The 10,583-nt window shown below is 59.7% G+C and overlaps 1 protein-coding gene across 1 annotated transcript in view; it reads right to left on the bottom strand.

Annotated features, from left to right (window-relative positions):
* The window catches only part of GATA2 (GATA binding protein 2), a 27,117-nt gene extending 22,922 nt beyond the window's left edge, over positions 1-4,195 (bottom strand). The window contains exon 1 of the mRNA XM_044451448.1: positions 4,119-4,195. The gene's annotated coding sequence lies outside the window, so the exon portion shown is untranslated. The remainder of the gene's footprint in view (positions 1-4,118) is intronic.
* Positions 4,196-10,583: the final 6,388 nt, after the last annotated feature.

The raw sequence follows: 10,583 nt of genomic DNA, 5'->3' as shown, positions 1-10,583 counted from the left end.
CGGCCGGCCGGGGCAGCCGGCGTGGCGGGGCGGGGCGCGGCTGCGCCTGCTCGCCCTGCGCTCCGGCGGGGAGGGGCTGCGACAGGAGCCCGGCGCGCCCACCGAGGGGCGCCCCTGCCGCGGGCCCCGCACGGGGGGCTCCGGAGGGGGCGCGCGGGCTCCGGCTCCGCGCGGCAGCGGCCCAGCGGAGGCGCGGCGCGGCGGCGCCTCCTGTCCCTCAGGGTCAGGCCATGCCTGGGGACAGAGCCGGCCCTGGAGAGGGCAAGACACCCTCCCCAGCGCCAGCCCCGGCCTGTGCCACGGCCACAGCGCTCTCAGAGCTTCCTCCAGCCCATGCCCTGCCTTTCCGTCTCTCTCTCTAGAAAGCTGCGGCTACCTCTAGTCTCAAGGCCGAGCTTCCACCAAACCCGCACACACGCGGTCTTTCAGGCCATGCTTCCGTGCGATCTGGGCCAGGAAAGATGGATTCTGCATTGCAAGTCGTGCCTCCTGCCCAACCAAGTTTAAATCCCTGCTCAAAATTCTGGGGAGTGGGAAGAGACGCGGGGTGGGCGGTCGAAATTCCTCTGCCGCAGCGCAAGGCAGGGACCGAGACGGAACGGTCGCTTCAAATGAGGAGGGTAAAGCGCCGGCATACCAAAACCAAGCAAAGGTCAAAGGGTTCTGGGCGGTTCAGTGTCAAGGCAGCTACAGAAAGCAGGATCTTCCACCCATACCGTTCTGTGTGTGAGGGCTTCGGGAATGGCAGGGAAAGGAGAGGAATAAAGACTGCCCGTCTTTCTTTAATTTCAGTGTTCTCTTCTCACAGCCTGGTTGTTTGTATTTTACCACAATGCGATATTTAAAAGCAACTTCGCACACTCGGAAAGAGTCTACTCCTCAGAAGCAGCTGAAAAAGACAGAAAAAAGGCTTCTGTTTTGTGACTCCAGATTCCAGCCATCCAAGGTTAGACAATGGTGCTGGTTTTGTTTGTATTTAAAGGTCAGTGGGGCATGTTTTTAATTAATAAATGAGCAAACATTTTCCACTGGAAATTACCCCGAACCCCAGCAAAACAAAATCGAAGACCCGCCGCTGAGACACGACGGGATATAAGGCGAGCGCATTGTTGCATCCCCGCCCCAAACAACCATCGCCTTTTCGCTGATATTGGCATAAATACGTTCATAATGATTTACTATTAATTAATACCATCCTTTTAATTGTTGCTCTTCCCCGCACCCAGCAAGGCTGTGCTTTTCGGGAGGTGGGGAGCTGTTTGTTTTAGACAGGTGATAAAATCGCAGTTAACGAGCTGATAATTCGCCCTTGTTTGTTTTAAAAGACAAATTGTAAAGATTAATCAAGCTGCTTGATTTATGGCGAGAGAGGGAGAGGGAGAGAGACCCTAAGGCTGCCCAGGAAACTCCCCCGAAGCCCCGCGTGTCAAGTTACCCTGCCGCCGGCTCCTGCCACTTCCCCACCGCCCGCCCGCCAGCAGCCCCTCTCCCTGGCGGGACGGACGCACCTCGCAGCCGGGCGCTCACCCCGCGGCGAGGAGGGCAGCGCGCACAGCCCGCAGAAGGCGCCGGGAAAGCGCACGTGCCCCCGCCGAGGGGCCGCCCGCGCCCTGGTCCGCCTTCGCCCTTAGCGTCGCAGTGCCCTGTGCTTTTTCACGCAACAAGATCCGCTTTCCTCCGAGAGCCAGGCTCCGTTCCTAACGGCCCCTCCGCCGATGCATCGACTAACGCGATTTTGGTATGCGCGGCGTTGGTCGCAGAGCCCCGCAGAGCGGTTCTGTGCCCTCTTTCTGCCCTGCTCCAGATCCGATGATCTCCAAATGCTGCCTTTAAATGCAGCACATGGCAGCCCCTGCTAAAATCTCTCTTACCCACCCTCGGCCCCCATTCCAGTCTTGCTTGTCCTGCACAAATGCCCGGGCGATTTCTTAGGGACAGGACCGAGGGAGGGACGTGGGGGGCGAGTCCCGTCCACCGACTGAGCGAGGGATCCCGCTGCCCTGCTTGGACGCGGGACAGGCCGCCCTGGAAATCGGCTGGGGCGCAGAGTCCGCCTTCAGGCCTCGGCGTGCATGCGTTCGGCCTCTCGACGGCCTCCTCTCCCTTCGCCAGCCCCGCGCCGCGTCTTCGGGCGCCCCGCGCGTCTCTGCCGCACGAAGCGCGCCGCGCCGCGCCGCGCCGCACCCTCTGCGCTTTCCGAGGTGGGCTTGTTTTTCAACGCATCACTGCGGCCGGCTCGGAGGAAGGAGGCGAAGGAGCCGAGCTCCGTTGCCGCCGGCGCGCGCACCCGCGTGTCGGGGGCCTCTTGTTTAATTAATTCACTCATCGGAACGGAAACTAACCCGCACAAGGACCACGGGTGCAGCAGCTTAACTAATTTTCTGGGGCTGAGATTCAGCTCGCTTCACACGGCTGGTTAAACAACTATTCTGTCAATTTTATTAAAGTCCTCTCTGGAGAGAATCTGCTCGAACGAGCAGCGGACTGCGGCACTGCAGCAACCGCAGCCAGTCGGCTTTGGTGCCGGGGCTCCCTGCCCGCGCCGCCGCCAGCCTCGAAGGGGTCCAAGAGGGGTCCCTGGGTGCTTCCTAGGCGGGGCGCCGGTTCCAGAAGGGTGGGAAGAGGCAGCTTCAAAACGGCTCTGCAGCCGACGTTGCTCAAGCGGGTACGGAGAAGGCTGTGTTGTTGCAGGAGGGATGGTGCCAAGACGGGTGGGGGGATTTATACAGTCTCCCAGTAACTGCTTGTCAGCTGCCACACTTACACCAGCGGACAGGGAGCTGTGGTGTCCCCGCAGATGTATAATCGGAGGAGGGGGGAAAAGGCTAACGCAGACCGCTTTTTTGCATTGCAAAAGTGTCATTTTGCATGGAGTCTCTTCTCAAGACCGTGACTTTCTTTCCTTCTAAAATTCCTCCTCCATGTGGTTGCACTATAAATGCATTTGCACAAACTTTTATCCTATCCGGTTCCTGTAAATGCATTTCGACTTATCCTCCCGCTTTCATTTTGTCTCCGAAGACAAAGCCCCCGATTTAAAACTCACACACGGACGGTTCTATTTTGATGGCCACGTGATGCCATGCCCGGGGTGGGTCCCCGTCCCACGCCATATTCGTGCGGACGGTTGCCTGCCCACCGCCTGGCTGTGCCCGCGGAGGTGGGGAAGCACCTGTGCGGGCGGAGGGCGAAACTGCTCCGAGCGGACACGAGCCGCGCTTCTGCTCCCCTCGCTCGATTTCTGCTCGCTCCCCCTCCAGACAGCCTTCCCCCCACCATCCATCTCCATTTAAGAGACTCAACATAATGAATGAGCAGGAAGTCCGCGGCCGTAGCCACGATCCCTTCTGCAGCCGGGCGCCCCAATCTTGCGGAGCGTGACCAGCGCGGGGGCTCGCGAAGAAGCGCCCCCTCGACGAGCTCGCCTCGCCTCGCCCCGCCACGCGCGCGCACACGCATCTGCCCCCCGCGGCCACACGACCGCTCCCGCCTGCGCGCCTCGGGCCTTCTCGGCGCCTCTCGCCCGCGCTCGGCGCGCGCGTGCGGGAGCGGGAAGCCTCCGGCCGGCCGCCCTCCCGAGCCTGTCCCCTTCCCGATCGCCTGCTCCGGCCCCCGCGCCGCCTTTATCGCTGCTCTCCGCCTCGCCGCAGTACGAGGGCAGGCCCGCGGATCTCCCTCCGGCAAGCGTGCGCCGCTGGCCTCCCCAACCCGGGAGGAAACGGCGCTCGCCCCGCTCTTAGCTCTCCTCGCCGGAGGCTTCGCCTTTTCCCCGCGCGGTTCAGAGGCGCCCTGGACGCAGCGCCTTCGCCTTGCGCGGGCTCCGCGCCGGTCCGGATCGCGCACTTCCAAGGCGGCCTGAAGTTCTGCCTTGCTTGCTCCCGGCCGCACTTTCTTTCTCCGGCCCTGCCGAGTCCTGCGCGCGTTCAGCCACCCCGAAGCAGCGGAAGGCGGGCCGGGGGGGGGGGGGGGGGGGGGGGGGGGAGAGAAGCCCATCCGTCCCCGCTGCCGGAGAGCTGCTCCCCACCGCTCCGCAGGCACGTCGGAGGGAACGGCTTCTCTCCGAGCACACGAGCGCGAATCCCCGCGTCGCGTGCGCAGGCTGCCGGGCGGGTACTCACCGCGAGCGGGGCCGCTCTCCCGGGACGCCTGGCTCCGGCGGCGGCCGCGGCGCAGCACCAGACAGCGCCTCCGTGCCAGCCTGGGGTGAGGGGAAGATATGGGGGCGGGCGGGCGGGAGAGGAGTGGCAGCCAGGAGCCACTCGGAGCGGGTCTGCAGGGGGCCGGCGGGCTGAGCGGGCGGCCAGGCTGCCGCTGCCGCTGCTGCGCCCCCCTCGCCGCGTCCCCGGCCCCGCCGCTCGGCCAGGTACAGAAATAGAAGCACGTACGGCTGGCGTCAGAGGCACACGCGCACTCCGCCGCTCCCCGCGCGGGTCTTCCGGGTTCGCAGTCCCGGCGGGCGGCCGCCCCGGACCCCGCGGGCTGCCGCAGGTAGAGGGGGGCCGCCCCCGCCGCCGCCCCCTCCAGGGCCCCGCTGTCCCGCTGCGGCAGACCCCGAGGGCAGGGAGCGGAGGGCCGGGCCGGGCCGGCGCAGCTCGGGGGGCGCGCCGCACCCCCGTTTGCCCCCGCCCCTCCCACGCGTTTCAGACGCTCCCTCCCGAGCTTCGGTCCTGCGTGCGTGACTGCTCGGGAGCGACTCGCACGGAGTCCGGGGGGGCGGGCGCTGGGCTGGCGCCGCGTGCAGAGTCACCGTGCGCCTCCTTACCCGGGAGTAAGCCCTGTCGGGTCCAGCAGGGCCTACTGTCGGGGGAGCGCGCAGAGGCTTGCAGCCCGGGCATTGCCGGGGACTTCAGAAGCACGAATCGTGTCCCCACGGGTGTCCGCGTGCGCGTGGGGCTGAGAACCGTGGGGGCGGACAGGAAGTTCGGAAGCCAGCCCGTGCCGCCTGCCCCCCCCCGCCCCGTGCCGCCTCTCCCCCTTGGCCCTCCCCGACATCCGAGCCAGGCCGGGATCGGGCGCACGGCAAAGGCCCGGCCGCGGAGCAGGCGAAGGCGCGCCGCCGCGAATGGCGCCTGCGGAGCCTTCCCTGCTCCCTCCGACGGGCAGCCGCGCTTCCGAGGGCGATCCTTTCCAGCGAGCGGCCTTCCTGCCTTTTCTTTGACAGCGAGCGCGTCGCCGCTCTTCTTTCATGTGCTCTGCCGGATTTTGCTTTTCTGTCCTTTTTCCGGCGGCCCTCCTCCGGTTCGTTTCTCTTAAAATATGTCCAGTAGTACCAAATGCCTTTGAACAGATGGTAAGAGGGGCATGAACCGACGCCGTCGACACTGAACTACGGCGTGTAAGCGGGGCTTTTCTTTGGGTTGGATTGGTTTTGTTTTTAAGGGGGGCGAGAGAGAACAGAAAAAAGAACAAGGCGGCCAGGAACACAAGTCGCGAAGTGCTTGGCCATATTTAGCAGAGAGAGCGCTCAGGAAATAGTCTCCTGGATCCGAAAGCTCCCGCGGCCTTCCTTTCTCCACCGTCTTCCTATCTCTTTAGTATCCCCTCCCTCTGAATAAGGACCCCGTTTGCTGAGCGCAGGACTCTCAAAACCCCCGACCAGAGATGCACCTGACAGCTTGTAAATATATTTTGTCAATCTACAATTTGCCAAGCCTCTAAAAAGCAGCCCGCCCGTCGCCCCACTCCGCACAACGCATCCCCTAGACCAGCAATTTCGCTCGCCCCGCACTCGTTTCTGAATCCAATTTAAAACGATCGTTAACTACGCTTTACAAATGTTATTTTTCTCCCGCCAAAGTCACGATTTTCCGAATTCGGACCCACCTATAGTCTGGAAATGATAGACCACAATAAATTACCACCAACCGGGGGCACTTAGAAGCTGGGAGGTTTGGTGACCGGAATTAATATTTTGGTTCGTTCAGTGGTTTCCCCCCTCGCGCTCTTCCCCACGCAAAATTCTGACACGACTCTCCAAGAACATCGGGCAGGAGCCAGAGGGAGAAAGGGACGCGGTTAGTTTCAGGAACTGATCGGGAGCCACCGAAGCAAAGCTACCATTTTGAAGCATAGAGAGAAACATCATTTGCCCGAGCAAGTAAATTCGAGGATCTTCTGCAGGGTGAGGGCGAGGGGGGGATATTTCTTTCTCTCTGCTTGTATCTTTTTGCTCCCCTTAAAAGAGAGAGAGAAAGAGAGATAGAGAGAGACTCGCTTGTTACAATATAAGACTCGACCCATCAGCACTCGGGGGGCTGTATAAAAAACGTGATGGGGGAAATAACGAGGGGGCTTTGCTGTGTCTGGCGTCAGCGGGACTTGCGTCCATGGATCAGTCAGGAATAATGCTCGTATCTCCGTGTAAATGTCAATAACTTATACATGGGAGCGCCTTGGCTCGCCCTCTGCGAAGCATATTTAAGTTAATTGCTGGAAGTGGGCAAATAGGTGAGGCTTCGAAGTCTCACAAGTCTGAGACAAAAGGAAAACAGGGAAAAGGTCGGTTTTATTCGCCTCAGAGTGCTTTCATTCTTCTGGGGAAATTCACCCATTTGAGTCCTTTTTGCCTGTGAGCCCTTTTCGTAAGCTTTAATTATTTTTTCTGTTCGACGTTTGGTTTGCACGCTCAGCTTGCACACTTTATTGTGCCCGCGAGAAGAGCACCCGTCCCTCTCTCCCTGCGCTCAGCCGCGGCCACATCCACACAGGTGCCTCCCGTGTCCTCCCGGGACAGCCGCGTTTAAGCCCCCCCGGTGTCACTAGGCTCGGCCAAGACGCTGCTCTGGTCTGAGATCCTTCTTGCCCTGCGGAAGAAGCCCGCGCCGATCAGACCCTTCATACTGAGCTCCTGTCCAAGTGACTCATCGCTTCTGGTGGCGTGGGGGCTTTGCCACGTCTCTGTCCCCACCACAGAAGAAGGTGGCGGGTGAGAAAAGAAAGGATTGCTTTTAAAGCTGGCTCTGGAAAAAATAAGAATAGTAATAAAAGAGGAGGTGGGGAGAAGAGGAGGCTTGTCGCCTAGAGTGGGAGAGTTTTAAACATGCAAAGCTGTGTAAATCTTCTGCACGGGACTGGGACGGGAAGCCTCCCCGGGCAGGCAGGTGCAGAAGCAACAGAAACGGGGGCGGAGGGCGCTTCGGAGCTGCTACGGGGGTTTCCAGGGAAGGAGGAAAACCCTCCAAAAAATCCTGCCATCCTTTCTTTTTTACATTCACAAATCTCAGAACAATAGGGAAATGGGAGTTTGTTTGGAGGGGCAGGCAGGGGGAGAGGGGGAAGATGAAACAGGAGTTGGGGGATTCTTTCCCCACCCCCTCCATTTCTCTTTTTGCTGAAATTCATACACCCCCACCCAACCGGGGGAGATTAGATTTCTGATTATGTGTGCATCTATGCACAAGCATACATACTATAAGCTATAAGGACGATTTTGAAAGGACCGGCGCTTTGTATTGTTTCTGCCTTTTTCTTTTCTTGCCCCAGGACAGATAAAATGCAATAAACGCTCCTCCTCGCACAGTACGGGAAGCATCGATCTGTACCCAAGGTTCGAGTAGACCCACTGAAATCCACGGGACTTAAGTTGGACTAACGCTGCTCCGCGAAGGGCTGGGCTGCGGCTGCTTTCCGTGTTTGTTTGTATCCAGAATCCCCAGTAAAATGCTACTGTAAGAATGAAAACGGGGGCAGGGGGAGAGGGACTTGCTTCCTTCCTGCCCACCACCGCAGCCTGTGCAGCACGTTTCAATTCAGAGACAGGGAAGCTGCGTTTTCCCTCTGATTTTAAGACGCTGCTAATTAGAAACTCATTTCACGCCACTCCATAAAAAGCCCAGACACTTTCATCTTTGTGTCTTTAATCACTCACACTTACAACAGAAACTACATGATGACCGTCCCACTTCTTATTTCCAGCTTTTCCTTGAACCATTTTCGTATCTGGATGGAAGAACTATTTTTAGGAGGGGGGGGGGAGAGAGACAGAGAGAGAAATGTACTCTTCAAAGACACAAGAAGGCTGTTTTGCGTTCTGTTTGCCATTAAGATCTGCTTCACTCGAAGCAGAGCACCTTCTTACCTCATTCCATATACACAGGCAGGTTTACAGGTGAGAGAACGTGTCAGCTCTCTCTCTCTCTCTCTCTCCCCACCCCTCTCTGCGTGTGTGCAGATGGGGGCTGGAGGAGAAAAACTTCCATTTAGCTTGGCATTCTTATATTCCATTATATCCCTTGCCAGTTCCCCGTTCGAAAACTTGTCGGACTGATGTCACAGCTATGTTGTTGTTGTTGTTGTTGTTGTTGTTTTTAGCAATACTAATAGTGGTAGCAATATTAATTTTTAGAAATTGCGGGGAAAGGTGAGCGTGGGATCGGGTTCCCCTAACCCTTCCCTGCTGCGTCGCCTGGCAAGGCGATGCTTTATTTCACATGCCCCACCAAGCCTTCTCCTCAGACACTGGAGCGGCTGAGTTCTCACTGGGCATTCGGCGCTTTTGGAAAGACACGTTCCCAGGCTGGGGAGTTGTGAGAAGCGCCCCCCCCCCCGCGTGCGCTAATGCGCGCTGCGTTCCCGCAGAAAATGTGCGTGTGCACTTAGGTGGGAGGAACAAAGGACGAGCCCGGCGAGCGACCCCCAGCCCCGGAGACGCCAGGTGCCTCGCCAAGCCGAGGGCACCCTTCGGCCGCCTGGCCCGAGCCCTCCGGCACAGACAGCAGCCAAACTTCACGGGGCAGGAACGGCGCCGCCGCGCCCGCCACGCCCCGGGATCCCCCCGGAGCCCCCCAGCCCCCTTTCGGGGGTAGCTGCCTTACCTCCCTCCGGGCAGTCCGCCGGCGTCCGCAACTCCTGCTCCGCCTCGCTCGCCTGCTGGAACGGGGCGCGCTGCGGCGGCGGCGGCCTTTCCTGGCGAGCGCCGGGGCCGTTCAAGCGGTGCCGCCTCCCTGGGCGCGGGGGGCACGGCTCTGCCGCCGCCGCCGCCGCGGGCACATCGGGACTCGCCGGGCGGGCGGGCGGCCTCTCGCCCGTGCCGGCGCTCCCCGCGCCGCGCAGAGAGGAGCGCGGGGGCCGGCCAGGCGCGGGCTGGCGAACGGCCGGGCAGCGGCTCGGCCAGCCGCGGGAAGGGCTGCCGGGGGGGGGGGGGGGGGTCCGTCAGCCTGGCAGCGCCCGCGGTTCCGCTCCCGCGCCCGCTCCCGCTCCCCTCGGCGCCCCTCCCTCCGTCTCCCGCATTCAAAGATGGCCCGGCGAGCCAGGGTGTGTATTTATGTACATAATAAGGCAGCTCGTCCCCTCGCCTTCATTTGCATCATTACATTATCTGAACAAGCACATCGCATTGTCTGCGGCTGGCACCTTTTGTTGCCTTCCCTGTCACAGGCTACGCGACTTGACTTTCGTATTTTCAAATGAACCAACAAGCCCCCGCTCAGAAAGGAAGGAAGGGAGGAAGGAAGGAAGGACGGGAGGAAAGGAAGCACAAAGGCACAGTCTCCCAAGGAACGGGGGGGGGGGCAGATCTCCCAAGTCTGTGCGGGCTGCCACCCGCCCCATCAGCCGCAACCCCGCACCGGCTCCCTCATTCCAGGCCTCCCGTTTCTTGATTTAAATTGGGGAGGGGGTTGTGCCATCACCCCCCCCCCGAATCCACCACTCTGCTCTGCAGGGGAGGCGGGGAGAGGGAGAGAAGAAAGGTCTTCACCTCTTTTCTACACCTCCCCTCGCGGCCCAGCCTTCCCGTCCAAACTTCTTTTGAACTGGACTTCTCAGCCCGTCGTGGCCCTGTGGTTGGAGGAGGGCATGCCCCGGGCTCGGGGCGGAGGGCTGAAAAAGGCAGATGCGAACCCGTCAGCCATTGCTGCAAGGGGGGGGGGAATCTTGAAATTCATAAATTCTTGGTCCATTAGGCAACTCAGCCGGAACTAATAGGTTTGGGGGAATGTCTGAAAGTCAAAGGCTCCACTGTTTCGGTTTTAAGGACTAGGCAAATTGTTCCCGTGCTTTGATTTTTCTTGTGGGGATCTAATAATGTTGGTCTATTGTATTATTCATGTTTTTGTTATTGTTTGTTGTTGTCCTTGTAATTCACACACGAACACTGCCTCCCTCTCCCGCACTCAGGTCCGCCACCAGTCCAACTATTTGCTTGAGCCATTTCACTGCAAGGACGCGCCTCCTGCGTTTGGCATCTCACGCACAGAGGACGAGGCTGAAAAAGACCCCAGAGCTGGACAAAGCAAAAGCACATTTGCGGCCGCTTGTCATATCCGCGCTTTCGTTCGGGGGAAAGTGGCACGCGCGCCTTGCGATGCGTCCTGCTCATTTCACCGCAGCCCATTGCCAAGTTAAGCCTTGTGGGGACTTGATCCTGCCTATTTCGATGGGCTCGAAGAGGTACCTCGGCCTGCCCGTGAAGCGCAACCTCCCGTCTTTAATCTGAGGTTCCCTATAAGTAAGACCAGGAAATATGTTTATGCTTATAATAACGAACAGGAAAACTTCACAAATATGGTAAAAGAAGGAAGGAGGGAGGGGGTGGGGTGTTTCACTGGAAGAGAATTATCATCATAATGGCATGTGAGTTATAA

The sequence above is a fragment of the Varanus komodoensis genome, unplaced genomic scaffold, assembly GCF_004798865.1.
Source record: "Varanus komodoensis strain SLA01 unplaced genomic scaffold, ASM479886v1 scaffold6_2, whole genome shotgun sequence".
Classification (NCBI taxonomy): Eukaryota; Metazoa; Chordata; class Lepidosauria; order Squamata; family Varanidae; genus Varanus; species Varanus komodoensis.
This window is presented reverse-complemented; position numbering and strand designations above follow the sequence as displayed.